The 23,712-nt window shown below is 42.8% G+C and overlaps 1 long non-coding RNA gene and 1 pseudogene across 2 annotated transcripts in view; one reads left to right on the top strand and one right to left on the bottom strand.

Annotated features, from left to right (window-relative positions):
* The first annotated feature begins 8 nt into the window (after positions 1–8).
* LOC103352282 (uncharacterized) overlaps positions 9–23,712 on the top strand; it is a 66,050-nt gene continuing 42,346 nt past the window's right edge. Inside the window, exons 1-3 of one of the 2 annotated variants that reach the window (XR_519766.5) lie at positions 9–159; positions 1,050–1,199; positions 5,337–5,639. This is a non-coding gene — a long non-coding RNA (uncharacterized LOC103352282). Of the gene's footprint in view, positions 160–1,049; positions 1,200–5,336; positions 5,640–23,712 lie in introns of those variants that run through there. The other variant, XR_016221708.1, reaches the window with a different exon arrangement.
* LOC108178906 (small ribosomal subunit protein eS26 pseudogene) lies at positions 18,159–18,501 on the bottom strand (annotated as a pseudogene).

The raw sequence follows: 23,712 nt of genomic DNA, 5'->3' as shown, positions 1-23,712 counted from the left end.
CCTGGTTAGTTGGGTGGGGCCAATGGAGGATTGCTGGAAACGTCATAGTTAGCGTCCAGTTGGGCAAGGAAGCTGTTTTCGTCCATTTTAGCTCTGGGCAGAGTGACTCACATGAACTTTCTCTGCGACCTTTTCTTTGGCAGCGGATGCAAAAATTGTGTAAGAATTGAAAGAGGACAGTACTAGAATTGAAAGTTGTCCCGCTGCCCCATTATTGCCTTACCCCTTTTTTTGTGCCTTCATTTGTGAGAAAAAATGTGCTAAATGTGGCAATTTCTGATCGGAGCAATCCGCCTTCCTGGGTCCGACTCCAAAGGTTGGACAGTGAAATCTAGAACATTTATTATTTTTTTTCCCCATTGCCTTGTGACCTTGCCACGCATACTCTGGAGCGTCAGCCTGTGCCTATATAAAAGGCCTCATAAAACCGGCTCTGCGCTTTACCCAGGGTGGATTTGAGAACGATTAAGCTGTTCCTGGTGCGTGTAATTTATGCGAAAAGCCATTTTTGTTTTGGTTACGCTAGGGAGTTTTTTTGTTTGTTTTAACTCTCGCTCTGTTTCCCTTCAAAAAATATTTATTGGAGTCTCAGTTTTTACTAAGCACTGTGTTAGTGCTACATACAACTGAATAACACATGGTACCACTCCTGGTGAAAAAGAGCATATAGACAAAATATATGGTTAGTTGGTGATAAATACTGTGAAGAAAAAGCAGGTGTGCTATTTTAGATAAGGTGATTAAGAACGTGTAGAATTCAGGACCCTTTATCTCCTAAGCAATTGTTAATTGTGATTTATGATAATCTAACCGTGCAAATCTTGACAAACGGAGTGTTGCTTTCTTTGTGGATAAGAAAACAGTTTGGCAGCAACAGAGTTCTTATCTCCTTATTCTGAAAATGTCAGGAAAACACTAGAGAAATGTGTTAATGATATTGAACCCACCAAGCATGATCGATTTAATCTTACTTTAGATCTTCATACAATTTGATTAGCTAGCAAATGAGATCTCTGTTTAGCTCATTCAGTTATTTTCTTTTTTCCTAGAGCTTCTGTTATCAGCAGAGAAGGGATTTACAACAAACAAAGTACCTGAATAAACAAAACCTTGAAGTCATTGATCAAGATTTATATTAACGGAAGTTGTTCTCTTCATGTAGGAAGAAAAGTTTCTCATTTTGTGTTTGCCTTTCTCAGGTATGGGGCTTTTATTGTTTCCAGCCATATATATTGTTGTGTCACATCTTTTGAAGCAAGGGAGGAACCTGAACATGTCAACAGAAGACAGATTCCTGTGGCATTGGGGTGGGGTTCCATTGACTGAGAGGCCAAGTAGGAATTTATTGCAATTTTTCAAAAGGTGATAAAGACTGGACTTAAGATAATGAAGGGCCAGAGTGGAAGTTTATAACAGAGATACAGTGTTTACAGAGTTTGATGAATGATTGAATGTGGTTGACAAGGAAGCACCCCTTTTTGAATTTTAATTCAAATTAATTAAGAGAGAGGATACTGGAAGAGATAGGATATGGGGGAAGTAGCTAAGTAAAACTCAGTCTAAAGTGTTAAGTTGTAAGTTCTTGGCTCCAAAGGGTTTTGAGCAGAGGAGAGATGAAAGTAAAAGACTTCAGTCATGAATCCCAATGCTGTATATACATCATGATCTTTATTTCAGGTTGCTGACTGGTTCCTTAATTCTCCGTTTGCTGGCTAAGTGCGAAGTGCTGGGTTATAGTGGGGAAAAATCAGAGCCAAAAGAGAAAATATTTTAGTTAAAATAAATGCTCTTGAATTACGTTGTTAGACTTTTCCACTAGGAGATGTGGTGTGGATGAAAGGGAGTTTGTTGGGGGCTTTCTCCCCTACCCTCCTCCATGGGGTCTCCCTGCAAAGGAAAGATGCTCATTCCTGAAAAGCTGGGGGTGTTTCTGAATGTGGAGACAAAGCGGCACCTGCTTCTTGTGTATTTGCAGTAGCATGTGGGGCGGGATCAGGATCTTCTCTGACTTGTTTTCCAGCGATTATTAGTTTGCTTTGTCAAGGATTCCTAGAATCCCTGAGAGTTTGATAAACCCTAAATTGTAGCTTTGGGCATATGTTTGCTTTGTGTGCTTTGAGATGCTTCTCTGTAAAAAGGGTGACTCGGGAAGTATGCATGGGCACCAACTGATCACTCACTGGGCAACCTGTCAGAGACAGCATCTGGCTTGACTTGGGTGAGAGATCAAACTATGCCGGTCCCAAAAGTTAAGTCAAGTGAGCTGTGGGAGGGAAAGGAGAGGATGTGGAGAAGCAGATTTCCTCCTCTGGTTGCTGCTGAAGGTAGCACCTGTGTGCTGGTGGGTTCAGCAGGAGGTAGAGTAGAGGAGCGAGAATGAGTCCCACCCTTTCCCATCTGTTCAGCATAAATGTTTCTAATCCATGTGGGGCTCAGGAGAGGAGAAAGGGCTTTGAACTCCAGTGTGACTGATGGTGGTAACTCCTGAATCTGATTGACAAATTGTCAGGCTGTCCTGAGCTTGCCGGAGTGGAATAAACAGCCCCAATTGACTGAAACTTCAAAAGCAAAGCAGCATTGGTTCCCATTTAAGGAAAAACAGTTTGCTTTTGGAGCCACCCAACTGGCAATTTCTCAGTAGGTACTGCTCATGAATATGCAACCAAATACTGTAACTGGGGTCAAAGGGACAGTTTACCGAGGGGGTAGCATCTTTAGAGGACAGAGGTTGGAGGAATGTTGGAACAATTTCACCCTTTCTGGTCAGGTTACCAAGAGGAACTAAGACTCAGAAATGATAATAGTTTTTCTTAAGGAAATGTAGCGGGGACCAACATTATGGTACAGTGGGTTAAGCTGCTGTCGGAGTGCTGGTTCGAGAACCGCCTGCTCTAGCCAGCTGTCCTTGCTAATATGCCTGGGAAGGTAGTGGAAGCTGGCCCCAAGGATGTGGGTCCCTGCCATCTGTGTGAGACACCCAGATGGGGTTCTGGATCTTAGCTTTGGCCTGACCTGACCTGGCTGTTGCAGCTCTTTGGGGGAGTAGACCAGCATGTGGAGGATCTTTTTCTCTCTCTCTGTGTATTTTACTCTACCTTTCAAATCTTAAAAATATATAAGAAAAAACCAAGAGAAAGAAAACATAGCAAGGTAAATGGCAGATCCAGGTCTAGAGTGTATTCTCAGTGAACACAAAAACTGGTTTTTGAGGGGTGAAAACAGTATTTCTCTATATATGGAGCATAGATATGCATATGATACATATACCAGCATATCTGACATTGAAACTATATGGGGGAGGGCGATTGGGAGAAAACATCTAAAAAAAGGCTTCTTAGGGAAGCAGTCATGAAAAGAAGATTGGGAAACACTGGTCTAAAACATAGGACTCCTGTGACTCACGGTGCCCCTACTGATGGCTCAACAGAGAGGTTTTTTGTGTCTTTCTCTCAGGTTCTTTCCACTGAGCTGTTATTTGGGGTGATGTTTAGGATCTCTTGATAAAAATTCTGTAACTATGGATGTGGCTATTGACGTGGGCATGAAAAAGTACAGGACCTTGATGGTGGCCAAGGAGTGCGGTCAGAAGGATGCAGAGGAAGAGGAGGCAGTGCAGCTGGTTTTGGTGGAATTGTCAGGAATTACTTATCCAGGTTTTCTCCCAAAATGTGAAAATACATGCAAGAGGCCCGCGCCACGACTCAATAGGCTAATCCTCCGCCTTGTGGCGCCAGCACACTGGGTTCTAGTCTCGGTTGGGGCGCTGGATTCTGTCTCGGTTGCCCCTCTTCCAGGCCAGCTCTCTGCTGTGACCCGGGAAGGCAGTGGAGGATGGCCCAATTCCTTGGGCCCTGCACCTGCATGGGAGACCAGGAGAAGCACCTGGCTTCTGGCTTTGGATCAGCACGATGCACCGGCCGCAGTGTGCCGGCCACAGCGGCCATTGGAGGGTGAACCAATGGCAAAGGAAGACCTTTCTCTCTGTCTCTGTCTCTCTCCCCCTCTCCCTCTCTCTCTCCCTGTCCACCCTGCCTGTCAAAAAAAAAAAAAAAAAAAAAAGAAAAGAAAAGAAAATACATGCAAGATTTGCGAAATTCACGCTGAGAGACCCCTTCTGTTTGTGGATGGTTATGTCTTTGCTGGGGAGTTTGAAGCCACTTTAGGGACCTGTGTTATATTAGAAGAAAATGTTGAATATGGACATGAGGAAGGCAGTATTGAAACAGGGCTAAAATGTAAATGCCATGCAAGGAAGAAGCTCAGCTTGACCAGCTTTGTGGCAAAGCAGGTAAAGTGCCACCTGCAATGCTGGCATCCCATATGGGTGCTGGTTGTGTCTGGGCAGCTCCAGTTCTGGTCCAGCTCCCTGCTAATGGCCTGGGAAAAGCAGCATAAGATAGCCCAAGTGCTCAGGGCCCTGCCTTCCACGTGGGAGACCTGGAGGAGGCTCCTGGCTCCTGGCTTTGGTCAGGGCTTTTTTCTCTGGTTGTTGCAGCCGTCTGGGGAATGAACCAGTGGAATGAAGATCTCTCTCTATGTCTCTTCCTTTCTCTCTGTAGCTCTTTCAAATAAATAAATAAATTTAAAAAAAAAAAAAGGAAGAAGAAGAAAACAAGGGTGGGTGGAATGAATGTAAATCAAGGATAATGACCCAAAATGACTTGCAGCTTTCTATATTAAAATGAAAATGAAGAAATAGCTCTAGTCTCAGATAAACCTTTTTTTTTTTAAAGCTGTGTTTATTTGAGAGAGAGAGAGAGAGGTAGAGGCAGAGGCACACACATACACAGATTTCTTCCAGCTGCTGGCTCACTCCAGATAGACACAACTGCCAGGGCTGCACCAGACTGTAACCGGGAGCCAGGACAGGAACTCTTATCTGGGTTTCCCATGTGGTTGGCAGGGACCTCAGTGCTTGGGCCATTTGCTGCTTTCCTAGGCACATTAGCAGTAAGCTGGATTGGAAACTAAGCAGCTGGGACTTGACCTGGTGCTCTGGTATGGGATGCAGGTGTTGTAAGTTGTGGTGGAATGAGAAGGCCATGCCAAGATGGCTGCTGACAAGCCAGCCTCAGTTACTCAGGAATGGCTTCGGAAATCCCCTGGGAAACCACCTGGGAAAGCACTTGGCAATGGAGCCTGCCTGGCAACAGGCTGTGATTGGTTAGGGCATAAACCACCCCTTGACCGGATTGGTTGCCTCGGCTATATAAGCTGCTGTACCAACTGAAATAAACGTGTCTGCGGGCTGCTCACCTCTGGCCCGCCTTCACCGGACTCCTGGGGTCTGTGTAGTGACTCTGTGCCTCTTGCCCCCACTGTGCTCCTCCTCTCAGAACGAATCCACAGCAACAGTAAGTGGTGACTTAACCTGCTGTACCACAAAATCTCCTCCACACCCTCTTACCCCTTGGAATTGGAAGAGCAAGAGATTCAAATGAAAGACAAGTTCAAAACTGATTTATGAATAGGAGAAACTACTGCACTTGGAAATAGAAGATCTGGAAATAGAGTCCTCCTATTGGTACCCCCTTTTCTGTTCTTATGGAAACTCAAGATACTGCCCCAGAAATCACTCCTAGATGGAATGTTTCTCATGATAACTGGTAATAAACTTCTATAGAGTTTTTTATGTGAAATAATTGGCTATGTAACTCTCTGTTCCCTACTTTATTGTTTTTCTTGGCTATCTACACGTTTCCAGTTATAACACAACTGAATACATCAGATTCATCCTGGTACAGACATGAATTAAATTTTTTTTTTTTTATTTTTTGACAGGCAGAGTGGACAGTGAGAGAGAGAGACAGAGAGAAAGGTCTTCCTTTTGCCGTTGGTTCACCCTCCAATGGCCGCCGCGGCCGGCGCGCTGCGGCCGGCGCACCGCGCTGATCCGATGGCAGGAGCCAGGAGCCAGGTGCTTTTCCTGGTCTCCCATGGGGTGCAGGGCCCAAGCACCTGGGCCATCCTCCACTGCACTCCCTGGCCACAGCAGAGAGCTGGCCTGGAAGAGGGGCAACCGGGACAGAATCCGGCGCCCCAACCGGGACTAGAACCCGGTGTGCCGGCGCCGCTAGGCGGAGGATTAGCCCAGTGAGCCGCGGCGCCGGCCCATGAATTAAATTTTTTAAAATATGGTTTAAATAAGATAAAAAATTCCATAGCTATATTTTTGTGTTCCAGTATCATATTTCTAACTACTTTGGAACATCTTCATCTAACATGTCTAAAACCAAATCCTAGCCAAAATTACTAAATGGATTAGCAGTGATTTCTTACTAGGAAATAAAAATCAAAAGATAGGAAATACAGCTGTGACTCAAATCAAGAACTGGAAAGTTAGGAAACAGTTATGGTCCTCATATTTGGATTTAATCATTAAGGTCAAGCTGATGTGGTTTGGACAGGGAGTCAGTGAGGAATAAAGAGCTAAGGACTGCCAGCACCCAAGCCATGTGCATCGTCCAAATCCCATCCTCTTCCATGTGAACTCAACATGGCTGAAGACTCACATACCCACTTCATATCATGCAGCTAAGCCTTACTTTCCATCATGCACCAGATGTCATGACACCTTCCTGGAGACCACAATGTGCGCTGTAGTCTCATCCCAAACCCTGCCTCCTTTGGATCTTTAATCAGGCCCTGCCCTGACTACCACACCTACCCCATAAAAAGAATGATCTCATTCTGGGTGGGACCAATTCTCTTTCTTAAGATTGCCTGCACTCACTTCTGAGTGTATACTATTTCTTTGCCTTTTAAAAAATCCTGCTTTCCTGCTAAGCTCTATCTACATCTCCCAGTTGTATTCTTCTTACACATGGGAAGACAAGAACCTGGACTAAGTTAAGCTGGGGGTCTCTTCAAGCCCAGCCAGGGCTCCCAGTTCCCACAATGTAATTTGGGGGCCCCTACCTCCACAACATAATTATAAACATTGTGGAATAAGGAATATATTTTAGATATTAGGCCTCACATAATTTGTTGGGGGGGGGGAATCTGAGAAAGTTAAGGTCAGAGATAAGCCACTAATTAGTTCTGGTGGTATCAAACATTATATCAGAGTTACGGGAAGCCAGGCTCTGTCAACTGATGGAGGACATCACAAAGAGGCCAATGCATAAGTCAGTGCCAGGCTGTGGCTCTGTGTGGCTGTTTCTTCTGTGAATTTGCAGTGCAGCAACTGGTAGTGGCCTGGAATCCAGGCTGGCAGTCAGGAAGGAGAGCTGAATATGGAATAAGAACAGGTGAGGATGAACTTGGAAGCCACAAGCACTGCCAAGTCTTTCCTCTGGGCTTTAATCTGTTGTGATCTTCAGAGTGTCATCTATTCTGCCTTGTTTCTGATCTAACTTCCTGCTAATGGCGCTCTGGGAGGCAGCAGATGATGGCTCAAGTGCTTGGATCCCTGCCATCCACAGGGATTCCTGGCCAAGCCATAGCTGTTGCAGGCATTTGGGGAGTGAACCAGTGGATGGAAGCTCTCTCTCTTGCTCCAACTCTAGCTCTATCATCTCAATCTCTGTGTCTCTCTATGCCATGCCGCCTGTTAAGTAGACAAAAATAAATAACGTTAAAGCTGAAGTAAGTATATTAACTTTAGACAGTAGACTGCAGAACAAGGAGAATTATCGGGAATATAAAGGGATGTCACATGATGATCAAAGGTTAAATCCTTCCTAGGCACAACAGTCTTATTACGTAGCAGAGGTTCCAAACACATGAACTGAAAACTGAAAGGTGAGATAGAGCAATCCACAATCATACTTGGCAACATCAGCTCTTCCTTCTCGGTCAATGACAGAACAAAGAGAGAATCAGGGAAGATATAGAAGACATAAATGACACAGAACAACAGTTTGGACTCATTGGTATTTATATGACTTTTCTCCTGAGAATAGCATTATACATTTTTCTCAAGTGCACATGGAAAATTCACATGGCAAACCATATTCTGGACCATAAAATACACTTGAGTGGAAATCATAGAAAGATCTTTGGTGTCCACATGGGATTAACTGAATAACTAATAACAAGAAGGTGTTCAGAAAATTTCCAAATACTTGAAAATTAAATAGCACACTCTTATGTAATCTTTGGATCAAAGAGGAATTCTCATGGAAATATAGGAAACATTTTAAACTGAAATTAAAAATACAACATACATATAAAATTTGTGTGATCCAGTTAAAGCAATACTTACAGATTTATTGCACTTAATGCTTATATTAGAAAAGAGGAATACTTTCAAATCTATATTCTAAACTTCTACCTTAAGAAATTAGAAAAAAGGGCCAGTGTTGTGGCATAGAAGGTAAAGCTGCCACCTGTGACACCGCCATATCATGGGGCACTTGTTCGAATCCTGGCTGCACCACTTCCAATCCAACTTCCTGCTAATGTGCCTAGGAAACAATGGAAGATGACCCAAGTGCTTGGGCTCTTATACTCACATGGGAGACCAGGAAGAAGCTCCTAGCTCCTGGCTTGTCCTGGCCAATTCTAGCTGTCATGGCTATTTGGAGAATGAACCAGCAGATGAAAAATCTCTGTCTCTGTAACTCTGCCTTTCAAAAAATAAAATTAACTGAAACAAAATTAGAAAAAAAAAAACAGTTAAACCCAAAGAAATCAGAAAGGAGGAATCTATGAAGAGAAGAAATTAATGACATTTCAGCCAGAAAATAATAGAGAAAATCACTGAAATCAAATGTGGATTTTTATAAAGATCAATAAAGTTGATAAACCACTTTCCAGAGTGCCATGGAAAAGAATAGACACAAGTGGTGAACATTAGGAGTAAAAGAAGATGTTGAAGACATGAAAAGTAGAAATACTACGAACAGCACCACTGTGCCCCCAAATTCAACTAATGGACTAATTCTTCAAAGTATGCAAATTCCAGAAGAAAGATAAAGAAAAAATATTTAAGCTGGATCATCCTATATCTGTAAGAGGAATTGAATCTTAGTGAAAACCAGTAAATGAATCTCTAAGGCCAATTGGTGACTTCTACCAAACATGTAAGGTGGAAAAAAGACAAATAAATATCTCTCAGTTCATTTTATGAGATTCTAATTACAACAAAAAGCAAAACCAGACAAGAAAAAATTATATCAACAGTTTTCATACAAAGCAAAATCAGTCAGTCATTACACGGAACCTGGGTCAGTACTTGTTATGTACATAGCCTCAAAAAGTCACAAAATATTAGGGAATCAAATCCAGGAAACAAATAATAGGGCTAATGCATGCTGATCAGATAAGATTTAACCTGAGAATGGAAAGATACTCAATAGTAAAAAATAAGCAATGTATTTTGTGATATTAACAGGTGGAAAAAATTCACCAGAAACATTTTACAAACTTCAACATCCACTCATTGTAAAGAATTTCAGAAAAACAGGAATAGAAGGGAAACTCCTTAACATAAAAAAAGACATCTACCAAAAGCCTAAAGGTACTATCATACTTAATGGTACAAATTTATTGTTTTCCCCTAACATTGGATAAACTGTATCGGTTTCTACTCTCCTTTTATTCAACATTGTGTGGGAGATTCAAGGCCAGTTAAATAACACATGAAAAAGAAAATGCATACTGATTTGATACAAAAAAGCTAAGCCATCTTTATTCACAAATAACATGATTATCTATTAAAACAATCCTAGAATTGTTAAGTGAATCTGACAAGGCTACAGGATACAGGGTCAATATATACAATATTGATCATATTTCTGCAATGAGCAACAAGAAATCAAAACTAAAAATAACAATATGATAACACAAAAATGCTTAAATGTGAATCTAACAGTAAGTTCAGGTTATGTATGTTGAAAACTACAAAACATTGGTAACATTCATTAAAATAAATACATTTGACATACCGTGTTCATGGGTTGGAAGATGAAATGTAGTAAATATGTTTAATCTCAGAGTGGGCTTTAAATATAGTACTCACACTCAAAAATGTCACTGGGAAATGTATAGATATTGACAGATTATTTCTAATATTTTATATATGGAAATTAAGTTATAATTCATGGTAAAATTTTTTTGAAGAAAATAAATTTTGAGTACTCATACCATCTGAGTTCAATGCCTTTCATAAAGTTTGAGTAATTAAGACCATGTTGAATTGGTCAAAGGATAGGTCAACAAAGCAATGAAGCAAAATTGTTTAAGACTAGACCTTTATAAGAATTGAGTTGTTGTTGCTGAAAGAAACATCAAGTCAGGGAAAACTAATCTAATCTGTAATTAAAACATGTATCTAGTCTGTTAAGGACAACTAGCTGCCCACTTTTGTGTTAAGACAGTGTCCACTGAATCAGTCTGCAAGTAGATGGCTGCCTAGTGCCCTGAGGAGTTGGTGTTGTGCTGGAGGGTCTGAATTTTTCCCTGCTGCTGGAAAACTCGCAGCTTGACAATAGCAGTCAGATGAGCTTTGGTAAGAATTACTTATTGTTGAGTGTGAAGACTTCCATTTCTGATTCCATGACCACTTATCCTGGGCCCATTGGGTAGAGAATTAGATCACTCAGAAAAGAGCTTAAACAATATCTGTAAGGTGCATGTACAGGGAAGAATTAACCCAGGAGGACTCAAAAGCTTAAATGTTGCACAGCCCTCATGCATGATTAATTGGGTCATGGCTGGCTTCTGGTAACAGTTATTTGTTTCCTATGGTATTGATAAATATTGGTAATGCTCAGGACCTTGAAGTATGCTGTAGCAGCTCATCTAGGTAGTTTATCCAAATAATGATTTACCTGATTTCCTCCTGGGGGTCTGGAATTTTGCTGAACAGCAGTCACTTGGACACAATATAATCATAAAAACCCTATAAAAGCCCATTCTTTGGCTCAAGTGACTTCCATATTGCTGCAATTTGTTGTTGAGGATTAAGTGCATCCTGTGTGACTCCACTGGGAGAAGACTCCTGGAAGCTCATACGCAGTATCCTCTAGACTCCACTTGATGAGGTTTTTTTTTTTTTTTAAATCCAGTTTTGTATTTTTCTTTCCCTGTAATAAACTGTACCTGTGAACATCTTGACTTCTGAGTCCTGTAAGTCCTTCTCATGAATCATCACATCTGTAATGCATCTAGAGGACCACTGACTTAATAATCCCACCAACCTGATTGTCAAGAGAGTCCTCTGCAGTACACACCCTTGGGTAGACATTTACACAGTACACAAATATGTCTGCATTCTGGACCCATTTTTATGAGTCCATCTAATACCTCTCTTTCAGATCACCTTGATGTCAATCTTCCTGTTTTTCCAAATCCTAACAGTTTGGCCAATCTGTTAGCTACTGTCCCTGCATCAGTAGAGATCTGTATTTCAGTTCATATTGCCTCTCATGCAAACTGAACTGTCACTCACTGGGCAAATTTCTTATTATCACTGCTGTCTTTGAAGGCCATCCTTAAGTAAGAGCTATAACAGGACAGCAGCTGCTTACTCCCATCATGCAGGCCCATCCAAGTGAGGCCCAGGATTTCTCTCCTTGGTTAACTGATCACAGGAAGTTCTATATAAATTGAGGAAAAGGTGGTGAAGCAATAACAACAGTGAGGCATTTGGTCATGCAGTTACTTGTGCCCTTAAAACATGCTTGATCCTGTCACTTTAAGTACTAACTCCATTAATGAAAGAATAATGTGAGCATGTGTAGTCTTTCAACACAGAGGATAAGGCAACACCCAGTTTATGATCCTGAGTCCTGTATTAACTTGATGTTTTTTTTGCCCTGTACTCATGACATCTGTCACCTTGACAAATTGGGACCATATTTTTGCTCTATAAACTAGATGCCACAATTATCTCTCAACTCTTTTCTAGTTTAGACCCATACACTATTCCTTGTCACTACCAGTGTGTATTTCAGTAACTGTGATGGCATTGTGTGTCTGGAAAACAGGTGAGCCACATTCTCATCAACTGTGCAATTTTCAGAATTCTGTTTTGAGGGTCTGTCTCCTGGGTACCACTTGTATTAGCAGCCAATAGGAAACAGATGGTACATCAAAGAAAGCCTAATAAATGTGTGTCCTGGGATAGCAGAAACAACAAGGGATAGTAAAACACTCTGGAGTTAGCAGCAGCAGGAAGCTTTTACTACACTGGGCCTGGGATGACAAGGCAGGTGGGGGGTGGTGAGTGATGGATCCTGGCAGGAGTCACAGGTGTAGGATAAGGACCGCCAAGCAAGGACTATGACCACCCTTAAACGTGGTTTGGCAGGAAGGGAGACAAGGGCATAGATATGCCCAACATCCTACCCTCTGACCTCCTGCTCCTCCTTTCTGCTGAACCCAGGAGTTGGGACAACACCATCTCCCATAGCCTAGGGCAGGGTAGAAAAGTGTGGAGAGTGAGTCTGTAGTTTTTCATCTTTTATGGGTTGAATTTTGTCTCCCTTCTCCCACCATTCACATTGAAACCTTAACCCAAATGTGACTGTATTTGGCGATGGGGACTTTAAAGATTTAATTAAGATTCAGTGAGGTCATAAAGGCAGGCTCTGGTGTTCTCATCAGAACAGAAAGAGAAGCCAGAGATCCTGCGCTGTCTGCTGTGTGAGGACACAGTGAGAAGGTGGCCATCTACAAGCCAGTCAGAGAATCTTCACCCGAAACCAACTCTGGTTGACCCCTTGGTCTTGAACGTCCAGCCTCCAGAACCATGAGCAATAAACTCCTATTGTTTAGCCACCCAGCCTGTCGAATTTTGTTATAGCAGCCCGAGCAGATTAATGTGTCATTAGTAAGATGAAGATTATAATAATTATAATAATAATTATAATAATAATTAAATAAAGTGACATTCATGATAAACTTTATTTTACTTATTTTTAAGGATTTATTTATTTAAGAGGGAGAGAGAGAAAAGAAAGAAAATCTTCCATCTGGTGATTCACTCCCAAAATACCCAAAAGAACCAGGTCTGAGGCAGGCTGCAGCCAGTGACCAGGAACTCCATTGGGGTCTCCTGTGCTGGTGGCAGGGGCCCAAGCACTTGAGCTAGCTTCCACTGCTTTGCTAGATGCATTACCAGGGAGCAGGATCAGAAACAGAGCAGCTTGGACTCAAACTGGCACTACATTATGGGATGCCAGTTTTGCAAGAGGTGGCTTAAGCAGCTATGCCACAATGTTGGCCAGATAATCTTTTAAAGTAAATGTTGTTTTTATTTTTGGTGTTAACAGTTAAATAATGAGTCTCATTTATGATTTTTAGTTCCTCCCCCCACCCCTCTGCTTCAGTTATCCTTCTTGAAGTGAACCCTGTGAGCCTTTGTATTCTCTATACTCGATGTGGTTTAGGGTATCTTTCAATGTTCTGTTTGTAGTCTGTTTTTGTTAATGTCTCATTCCCCCACCCCATACCATGTCGTATTGGATTAATGTCTCGTTTTAGCGGTTTATACTTGTAATGTCTTCTTTACTGGTTTATAACAGATGTTCTGAGCTCATTACTCTGTAAATATAGATATTATTATTTTTTTCCTGAGTGAATTGCTCTGTCAGTCTCTGATGAGGCTCACCTGCCATGTATCAAACTGTTCTTGTCAAACAGCAGACCCAACACCGTTTTCATTTTTATCTTCTGTCTTTTACGTCCTGCTTTTCTCATCTTTTTAGGGCATAGATGCCCAAGGCTAGAAAGTGCTCATTGTAGATGTAAGTTTCAAGCATCAGGCATCAAACATGTTTTGAAAAACATAATAAAAATTCTTTCAGGTAGAGAAAATTTTTGTATTTTAGCATTTGACTTATTTAGATTGACTAGAATGGTGGGTGTGCCTGAAATAAGGCAGTCATATAGACATTTTGGTTTAGGGTGTGACCGAGCAGTCAGAAATGCAAAAGTATGGGAATTGTATGGATCTTTAAAAATGGGTAATAATGAGGGGCCGGTGCTGTGGTGCAGTGGGCTAAGCCTCCAGCTACGACACTGGCATCCCATATGGGCATGGGTTCTAGTCTCGGCTGTTCCTCTTCCGATCCAGCTCTCTGCCATGGCCTGGGAAAACAGTAGGAGTTGGCCCAAGTGCTTGGGCCCCTGCACCTCTGTGGGAGACCCAGAGGAAGCTCCTGGCTCCTGTCTTCGGATGGGCTCAGCTCTGAATGTTGTAGGCATTTGGGGAGTGAACCAGTGGATGGAAGACCTCTCTCTCTCTCTCTCTCTCTCTCTCCATTTCTCTGTAACTCTACCTTGCAAGAAGATAAATAATATCTTTTTAAAAAAATAGATAATAATGAAGAAAGAGTTTGTTAGCTATTAAGATGGTATAATTTTAGCAATAATATGGAAAATAGGCTAAAACAGTCGTAACTTCAGAGTACTGAGTTATGCTGTGGGCAGACATTGTATATTGGTCATTTTACTTTTATTGTGTTTCATACTCTTATAAGACAATCTCAAAGACTTGCCTTTCCCTGTAGAGCTCACTGCTACAAGTATTTAAGTAGTTTATTGGATTTAACTAAGGTTGGGGCCTTGTCAGGTGAGTGTCAGTGGGTGAAAAGGGTGAGCAAATTAAGAGTTTTCTAGGGAGGGGCTAGGTTGGGTCAGGGTAGAGGTGAGAAGGGTGAGAGAAAGTAGTAAAAAAAAAAGGTGCACTAATGGATTGGAGGTTTTTGAATTTGCATAATTGTAGAGCTGATGATTCCCATGAAATTAGATTATAGTAAAAAAAAAAAAAAAACGATGCTTGAAATTGAGATTCTGGGTGAAGTGTGCCAAGTGAGACCATGGGAAAGGTGACCAGATGTTGTAGACGGAAAGGCTTGAGAGGTCTCGTGTTGAATGGATCTTCCCATTGGGGCTGAAGCAGGAAATGCTAACATGAGCAGAGGTGGAAGGAAGGTAGGTATGGTAGGCACATTAATGGCTCCCTATAGATGTCTGTGTCACAAGCTCTGGAACCTGGGAATATGTTATTTTACCTAGGAAAAGAGACTCTGTGTGTGATTAAATTAAGGATATTTGCCTGGAGAGTTTATCCTGGATTATCTGGAAGATGAAGGGACATTTTAATCACCAGGGTCCTTATCAAAGTGAGGCAGTGGCCGGTGCTGCAGCTCAATAGGCTAATCCTCCACCTGTGGTGCCGGCACACCGGGTTCTAGTCCTGGTCGGGGCGCTGGATTCTGTCCCGGTTGCCCCTCTTCCAGGCCAGCTCTCTGCTGTGGCCAGGGAGTGCAGTGGAGGATGGCACAAGTGCTTGGGCCCTGCACCTGCATGGGAGACCAGGAGAAGCACCTGGCTCCTGCCTTAAGATCAGCGTGGTGCGCCAGCCACAGCACGCCAGCCACGGCGGCCATTGGAGGGTGAACCAATGGCAAAGGAAGACCTTTCTCTCTGTATCTCTCTCTCTCTCTCTCTCTTCTCTGCCTGTCAAAAAAAAAAAAGTGAGGCAGTAAGGGTAGACTCAGAGAAGGAGATGAGATAAGAGGAGGCAGGAGTCGGGGTGACATAGGATCTTAGGCCAAGGAATGTAGGCAGCCTCTGAAAGCCAGAAAAGACATGGAAATAATTCTCCTCTTCCAGAACAAAGCACCTTCAAGAGGAACACGGCCTGACTGAAGCCATTTGAGATTCCAGAGCTGTAAGAGAATACATTTATGTTGTTTTTAAACTAGTAAATCTGTGGTGACTTGATACAACAGTAACACAGCAGGTATTTGAGTTGTCAGGGAGAGTGACAGAAGCAGGGATAGGCTTGGTGGTAGATGGCACAACCAGGAAGGCAATGACTGATGCACATACTTTAAAAAATTATTTGTTTATTTGAAAGTAGAGTTAGAGAGAGAGAGTGAGAGCATGAGCTTACATCTTCTGGTTCACTCCCCAGACGGCTGCAAAGGCTAGAGCTGGGCTAGGCTGAAGCCAGGAGTCTCAAACTCCATCCAGGTCTCCTACTTGGGTGACAGAGTCCCAAGCACTAGGGCTACATTCTGCTGCTTTCCCAGGTGTGTTAGTGAGAAGTTATGTTGTAATTGGAGCAGCTGGTACCTGAACCAGTGCCTGTATGGGATGCTGGTATCCCAGGCAGCAGCTAAATCCACTATACCAAGACATGGGCTCCTAATGAATGCATTTAGATGTTACTAGGGCTTTATTTATTATTTTAAAATATTTATTTATTTATTTATTTATTTAAAGGAGGAGAGGGAGAGGGGTGGGGGAGGGAGAGAGAGAGAGAAAGAGAGAGAGAGAGAAAGAATATATCTTCCATCCACTGGTTCATTTCCCTGATGGCTACAATGGCTGGGGCTGGGCCAAACCAACACCAGGAATCTGTAACCCACTTTAAGTCTTCCACATGGTTGGCAGTGGTGCAAACACTTGGACCATCTTCCATGCTTTTCCAGGCACATTAGCAGGAAGCTGGAATGGAAGTGGAGTAGCTGGGACTCGAACTGGCACTCCAATATCCCAGCTACTCCATTATGGGATGTGAGCCTCATGATGTCAGCTCCATTACTGAGGTTTTGGGAAGAGGAAGAAATTTTTATAGCTGATACATTATGAGCTCCAGGATTCATGATGAAAACTTGAGAAGAGAGAAACAGATCAGATCACTACAGGGATGTGTTAATGAAAAATCAGGGGAGTTTGGTTTCTGGCAGTATCCGAATGAATAAGGCAGTGAAGTGAGAGTCCTACAGATGTCTTAGCTCCAGGTAGTTGAATTTATTTATTCATTCAGCATATACAGGTGGCCCTGACTGATCATGGTCCAACTGTGATTTTCAGCTTTACTATGGCCTGGCAGTGATACGTGTCAGTGGAAACCATCCTTAGAATTTTGAATTTGGATCTGCATGCAACAGAAGCACAGCTCCCAGTCAGCCTGGCTCTTGCTAGGGAGACAGCCAACACTCTACAGTGCACAGTGTGGCTAAGCTAGGGTGTTGTGTGGCTTGGGTGGATTTCATGCATTTTTGGTTTCTTTTCAATTTCTAGTGAGATTATCAGAACAACTCCATCATAAATTGAGAAACATCTATGACATGGCTGAGTGGTTTAGTGGCAGAAAGATGAAGTAGGTGCGTCCTTCTGGGGACTGCTCTCCTGAACACCGGGGATTTGAGTGGCTCCAAAAGCTCCTCCCTGTGTTCTAGAGTCAGAGCAGTGCCATGGGCTGGGGCCCGGGGGGGGGGGGGTGGTGGTGTTGAGAGGATGAGAATGCTAGGATGTTGATGCAAATAGAAAGCTTGATGGGCAGAAGAAAAGACAAGAATCCTCAAATGAAACAAGGAGCCAGGAACTGCATCTGGGTCTCCCAGGTTGATGGTAGGGACTCAAGCACTTGGGCCATCTTCTGCTGCTTTCCCAGGCACATTAGTGGGGAGCTGGATCAGAAGTAGAGCAGCTGGAACTTGAACTAGAGCACCGATATGGTATACCAGCATCACAGGTGGGCAGCTTAACCTGCTACCCCACAGTGCTGGCCCCCTGACATCCAATTTCTTGTTTACAGCATTGCACATTGGAAGTCAGTAGGGCAACAGTTCCCAGACTCTGAAGGAATAAAAATCAGTACAACAACCAAGGACACCCATCAGTTGTAAACGAGGGCAGGCATGCCCACCCAATATTTGGCTTGGGCTGGCATAATATAAAATCTATTTGGTTTTTGTCCTTGGTTCCTGTGCTAAAACTCCCCAAACCCTAGAGCTTTCTGTGTGGTGTAGGGTATCTTTTGTTATAGTAAACTTTCTTGACAACTCCTGAGTTTTTGGTAATGAATTAACTTTGTTTGGGGTCCCTGTATAGGCCAAGTCATCAAAAGACCAAGTAACCAGAGGCTTAGAAGGCTGCAAGCTTCAGCCCCACCCACTAGCATCTGGGAAGGATGGAGGTGGTCAGAAGGTCAAACTCTAAAGACTCCTGGGCAAGATCTGAGGAGCTTCCAGGTTGCTGAACAGCTGGAGGTGCTGGGAGGGTGGTACACTCACATAGCTTGCCCCATATGTGCTTTTTCATCTGTTTACTCTATTTTTTACAATAAATCAGTCTCAAAGGACAAAGTTACAATTTAGAGACCTTAATTGGCTTTTTTTTTAAATGTATTTTTTATTTTATTTTTCCAGAGGATAGTTTTTTCTTCACTCCTTGAATACAAGCTAAGTTCCTTACATGGGCTTTGGTGGAGGTGTGGGGCTGCACTGGCAGGTCTCAATTGGGGTGGTGTATGGTGCTGCTGGGGTTTCGTGATCAATTTCTGATGACCTGGCTGTGAATGGCACAACTCACATGGTGATGTGGCTTCACCTATGGCTTGGGAAGCACGTACGCCTCGAAGACACTCACTTCAGAGATGTCGCTGGTGGCTGCAGCCTCCACTGTGTTTCAGATGACAAACTTCTTAATGGCCTTGTCTTTGGATACACATCAAATACAGCTCATACAGTCAATAGGCTGCATTTAGCCCTGGCTCTTTTTGGCATGACCACTGTTCTTTCTTTACTTTGTCATCTTGGAAGGGAGGACCCGAATGAGCCCAGTTGGCTTTATATCCTATTATAGAATTGAGCAACATATCATTCCGTAAAATAGAAAAAGTGTTCCAATAGGCTGAATGGAAGAGGTCAGTTTTACAGAGAAAGGCTAATGAAAGCCAAAACAAAAGAACAAAAAGAGGATTGGGCCATTTCAAAGTTACTTTCCTTGTAAGGTAGGGGCAAAATGATAGGAAAAATAGCTGATTGGTTGATGTCAGATGACTTGAGGTTACTTTTTGTAAGGACTAAAGGCAGAGGAATCTTCAGTAATCAAGCCTATTGAAACTAGCCCATTGGGGAAATTTGGCAGTGATCTGACAGTTATCTTGGTTTCTCAGAAGGTCAAAGAAGTAGCTTGATGTCAGCTTGGTGACAAGGAACTTCAGCACTGGTTATTCCACCTAGATTTTTAGTCTGGTCTGTTGGGACCCAGTTCAGGAACCCAGTCCAAAACAATGGCCTCTGGCCTTTTTTGTTTAACACCAGTAAATATAAGTGAAGTATTACCCTGAGTTCTGTGAGCTGTCCTCACAAATTACTGAACTCAATGGGGAGGGGTTTTGGAAACCCCAATTTATGGCTGGGTGGGGGTCACAACTACATATCACAACCTAAGATTTGCAATTGTCATCTGAAGTTGGGACTGTTGGTGGGACTGAGCCTGTAACCTGTGATTTCTGACATTCAAGTGGATGGTATCAGAATCAAATTGAATTCTAGGATACCCAGTTATTATCAGTTGGGGAATTGCTGGTGTGGGGAAAATTCCCCACGAATCTGGTCACAGAAGTGTTTTGTGTTAAGTGTTTGAGTGGCAGGAGGAAAGCTATTTGTTTTATCCTTTCAGAGTTGGTGTAACAAAAGAAAAAAAGGATAGACAGTCTCCAACGATACTTATTGGGAAATACCAGAGCATTGCAATGGGAATAGGTATGCTATATTCAAAGAGATTGAAGGAAGGAGAATATTTTCAAAGGCAAAATTGAGGAAGATTGCATTAGATATGTTGAAACAATCTTTGGCCACATGATTAATACCCAGGGTGATGTTGGTCTGGGGTTGAACAGATATCCTGGGCAGATATCCTCACAGAAGTACATTATGTGTAATGTTGCAGTGGCTTCTGTGCAGGTTATGGTTCTAGCAGAGTCTTTTATGATAGTTACTATTAACCCATCGTACATAAAGACCCTTTTTTCATAACCTCCTGGCCTTATTTATTTTTTGGCTAGATTTGACACAAATTTGTTAGAAATGGTTCTTTACAGGGGCTGGTGCTGTGGTGCAGCGGGTTAAATCTCCAGCCTGCAGTACCGGCATCCCATATGGGGACTGGTTTGAGTCCCAGTTGCTCCACTTCTTCTTCTTCTTCTTTTTTTTAGTTAATTAATTAGTTTTTTAAGGAATACAAATGTGCTTCACTTCTGATCCAGCTCCCTGCTAATGTGCCTAAGAAAACAGCAAACAGCAGAGGATGACCCAAGTCTTTGGGCTCCTGTACCTGCATGAGGCTCGGAAGAAGCTCCTGTCTCCTGGCTTTGGATCAGCTCAGCTCCAGCCAATGCAGCCATTTGGGGAGTGAACCAGTGGATGGAAGATCTCTCTACCTCTCTCTGTAGCTTTGTCTTTTAAATAAATAAATAAAATAAATCTTAAAAAAAGAATATTTCTTCTTGATTTTCATATACTTAAAAGAGAGAGAGAGAGGGAAGAGGAAGGTAAAAGCGACGTGGACTCGGACAGCTGATGGCCGCTGGCTGCCCGGGGCTCCTGCCCGCCTCGGAGGACTTGCACTGGGTTGCACACGCGCCGCCTTGTGGGAGGGGTCGTGAGGAGGGAAGAGGAGCTGTAAATAAGTGTGTGGGCTGCCCGCTCCGCGCGCCCACCGCAGTATTTATGGTTAAGTTAACGGCCACAGACAATAAAGTGCTGGCGAGGGAGAAAAAAAAAAAAAAGAGCGCGAGAGTGCGAGTGAGCAAGCTCTTCCATCTTCTGGTTCACTCCCCAAATGTCTACAACAGCTAGGACAAGGCCAGGCAAAGCCAGGAGCCCAGAATTCCATCTGGGTCTCCCACGTGAGTGTCAGGGGCCCAAACACTTGAACCATTATCTGCTGCCTTCCAGGATGCATTAGCAGGAAGCTGGATTGGAAGTTGAGTAGCTGGGGCTCTAGCCAGCACCCTGATACAGGATGTGAGCATCCTAAGCAGTGGGTTAGCTTGCTGAGCCACAGTGCCTGCTCTGGTGACTCTGGTTTGATTCTGATGACTTTTACATGCTTTTCACAAGAGCCTGTTGCTCTGGGCTGAATTCACTCTTCCTCGACTATATGTGTAGACTGCCCCTGCAGGCTGCATTTCCTATGCTTTGGTTTTACTGGCTTTGGTTGAATTCAAGCAGTGGGAGTGTGGGAGGAATGAAGAAACTGTGGTGAGAATCTCTTACCATCTGCCTCTGGTGAGATCTCATGGTTGTGGAGTCTTTGGTGTTCACTTTCTTCCAGGTGACTTAGTCCAGGTCTGTGATCTGCTAACACCACTTCCTGTTTTGTCCCTCCAGCCTAGGAGTGGCTGTGAATGTGGTTTTTCTATATCAACTTTCCCCTTTGTTTGATTTCTCACTGCTTCCATTATTTATGCAACTGATTTTATCCATTAAATTCCTTTTGCTTCAACACTTAAAGTGTTTGCAGTTTTCTTGTTGGGAGTCTGAACAATACAGCAAGATAAAGATAATTTCAAACATTTATGGAATCAGGAGACTTCTCTCTGTCATAATTCTCCTTTGGAAGTTCCATGATCAAACATTCTAGAAAAACAAGGGAAGAATTCAAGAAAAAACATAGATCCATTCCAAGAGGGCAAGAAGGAACAATGGATCCAATCCAAGATAGTTATGATGGAAAGCCCAAGATAGAGAGCCCATGCTTCAGGCGTGGAGCATTCAAGCTTAAAACAACAAAACAGCAAGTAATAAAAAGGCAGTTTGAACCTCCTAGGCAAAAGCTGTGGAGGATCACAGGTCATTGTACTCCAAATTTGAAACATAATAAAATATGCAATAATCTTAAACAATTCATTGATTGTAAGAGAGCTTATTTCACTTGGAAAAAGGAGTCATTCTCTCCATGACCAGGGATTGACATTGGACTTGTAAAAATGGAAATGAAATCCTAGCATCATACTTGGCCTTGCAGTAAACAGAAAGTATTTAGGGTCATCTGAATGTAAATATTGTTATTGACTTTTAGCTCTAAAGTCAACTTAGAACAAAGAATGGAAGAGTTGCTTTTGGCTGTAGCAGAGAATATAAATCTTCACAGTCTCAGTACTGTAGAAGTAAAAGTGAAGTTGCTGAAGATAAAAGAGAGTGGATGGGAGGGGTAAGGGCATTAATGTTCTCATTTTTGCAAAGCAGAGGACTACTGTATTGTTAAAGATTGTAAAGGCAGCCAATAGCAGAATTAAAAGGAATAGTACAGTTGCTAAACATTAGCAAGGAGTAGCAAATGTAAATTCAATAGATATCTTCTCCAATTGTTCAGTTAGAATGAATAGGGAGGGTTGGGCAGTCTCTGTTTCTTTACAGCCTAAACTTTCTTTTTAAAAGCTTATTATTAAAAACTTTATTTTATTTATTTGAAAGGCAGAGAGATGGAGAGAGACACTGAGAGAGAAAAAGAGAGAGAGAGAGAGAGAAAGAGAGAGAGAGCTCTCTTCTAGCTAACTCCCCAAGTGTCCACAACAGCTGAAATTGGGTCAGATCAAGGCTAGAAGGAGCCAGGAACTCCATCTGGGTCTTACACATGGGAAGCAGGGTCTCAGTACTAGAGTGATCACTGCTGCCTCCCAGGGTGTGCATTACAGGAAGCTGGAATGGAGAGTAGAGCTAGGATTCCAACCTGTTATTTGAACTCGGTGCTACAGTATGGGATGTGTGTGCCCCAAGCCTTTGCTTTACTTTTTCAGTTATCCATAATTAAACATTTAAGTATTTTTTTAAAATTTATTTCATTTATCTGAAAGGCAGAGTGACAGAGTGGGGAGAGGGATGGGGGAGAGAGAGAGACAGAATCATTCTTCTGTCTTCTGGTTGACTCCCCAAGTGACTGCAATGGACATGGCTGGACCAGGCTGTAGCCAGGAGCCCAGAACTACATGCCTGAAGTGGCATTCCAATTTGGGCTGCTAGCATCTCAAGTGATGGCTTAAGTTGTTGTAAAAGCCCCAATCAGGTCTTTTCTTGACACCTCTGAAGTCAAACCCTCTTTACTGTGTTTCTTCCTGCCTGCCCTGTAAACCTCCCTGTCCTATCCTTTAACAATCCGTTATGGTCATGAAAGCCTGCATACTAAACCTACCTCCTCTCCTCTCCTCTCCTCTCCTCTCCTCTCCTCTCCTCTCCTCTCCTCTCCTCTCTCCCTCCCTTCTCTCTCTCCCCTTCCCTTCCCTTCCCTTCCCTTCCCTTCCCTTCCCTTCCCTTCCCTTCCCTTCCCTTCCCTTCCCTTCCCTTCCCATTTATTTATTTATTTATTTATTTATTTATTTATTTATAATCCAGAGTTGGGGAAGAGGAGAGATCTTCCATCCACTGATTCACACCACAAATGGCTGCAACTTTTTTTTACAGTCTTTACCACCAAACTGGCCTAAATCAATATCAACTAGATCGAGGCTGGTCAGCTGAACCATGCATGCACAAAAAGGAGGGCTATGCCCCACAGATGATGCCAAGAACAAAAGTTGTGCCCCTCCCATGGAACTAGACAATGAGTGGGAATGGAAAATTTGGACAGCTGTAGAAAGCAATGGGTCTGAAGATTACAGCATCTTCTGACATGACTGTTCCTCTTATTGATCTATGCATGGTCCTTCCAGGGGCTCCACTGATCAGAAATTGCCCTGTCTACATTCTATGTCTTGATTTCTCTTTCCTGGCTCCGTAAAACTTTGTCCAGATCCCTGATCAGTGAGTCAGAAGTGAGTGTTGCTGCTGTCTCTTTGCTTGGCTTCCTTGTGATGAACTTTCTCTCTGCAAAAGACCATGGCTTTGAAGTTTGGCCTTCCAATGAACACAGGCAAACAGACTCATCTTGATTGGGTAACAGTGGTCATGAGTGTGGTTCAGACCTTCCTACTTATGTGATGTTGGGCCAGTGTTTCTGTCTGTTTTTTTTTTTTTTTTT

This window comes from Oryctolagus cuniculus, chromosome 15 (assembly GCF_051225735.1).
Source record: "Oryctolagus cuniculus isolate XC-2025 breed Fujian yellow rabbit chromosome 15, ASM5122573v1, whole genome shotgun sequence".
NCBI lineage: Eukaryota > Metazoa > Chordata > Mammalia > Lagomorpha > Leporidae > Oryctolagus > Oryctolagus cuniculus.
The sequence above is the reverse complement of the archived record's forward strand: the minus strand, read 5'-3'. Positions and strand labels throughout refer to the sequence as shown.